The sequence below is a fragment of the Microtus ochrogaster genome, chromosome 26 (genome assembly GCF_000317375.1).
Source record: "Microtus ochrogaster isolate Prairie Vole_2 chromosome 26, MicOch1.0, whole genome shotgun sequence".
Classification (NCBI taxonomy): domain Eukaryota; kingdom Metazoa; phylum Chordata; class Mammalia; order Rodentia; family Cricetidae; genus Microtus; species Microtus ochrogaster.
Genome location: NC_022025.1, coordinates 3,705,928 through 3,706,495, shown reverse-complemented (window position 1 = coordinate 3,706,495; position 568 = coordinate 3,705,928).

Genomic DNA, 568 nt, shown 5'->3' with positions numbered 1-568 from the left:
TTTCCTGTATTTACATATTGAAGCCCTCCTCTGCAACAGGGTTGTACTTGAAGATAAAGTTTTCTGAGAGGCAGTTAGAGCTATGTCAAGGGAAGGGGCCTTCTATTGCATCAAGGAAAGGCTGTGGGAGTAAGCTCCACCTGGAGCCTGATCACTGGTGCCTCAAGGCTGGGCTCCTCAGCCTTCAGGACTATAAAATAAAAGTATATGGCTTACAGCACCAAGTTGGCAGTGCTTTGTTATGGAGGTTTGAAAGAAATTGACCAGAATGCAATATTATCTAGCTTTCCATCAAGTTAAAACAAAATTTACATGTCAAAAGTACATACCAACATCATCCACAATATTCTCAAAAATTTTAAAAATATTTAAAATAGTTTATTATTTTAAAATGTATATTTCACAATTTCAGTGACTCATCTGGAGTGAGGAGTCTTCACTCTGAAACTTTGAATTAGATGCTTGTGATTGTGGGGGGCTTTCCTGTGCCCTAGCATCTGGGGTGATTGTGAAGGGCTTTCCTGTGCCCTAGCATCTTGGGTGATTGTAGGGGGCTTTCCTGTGCCCT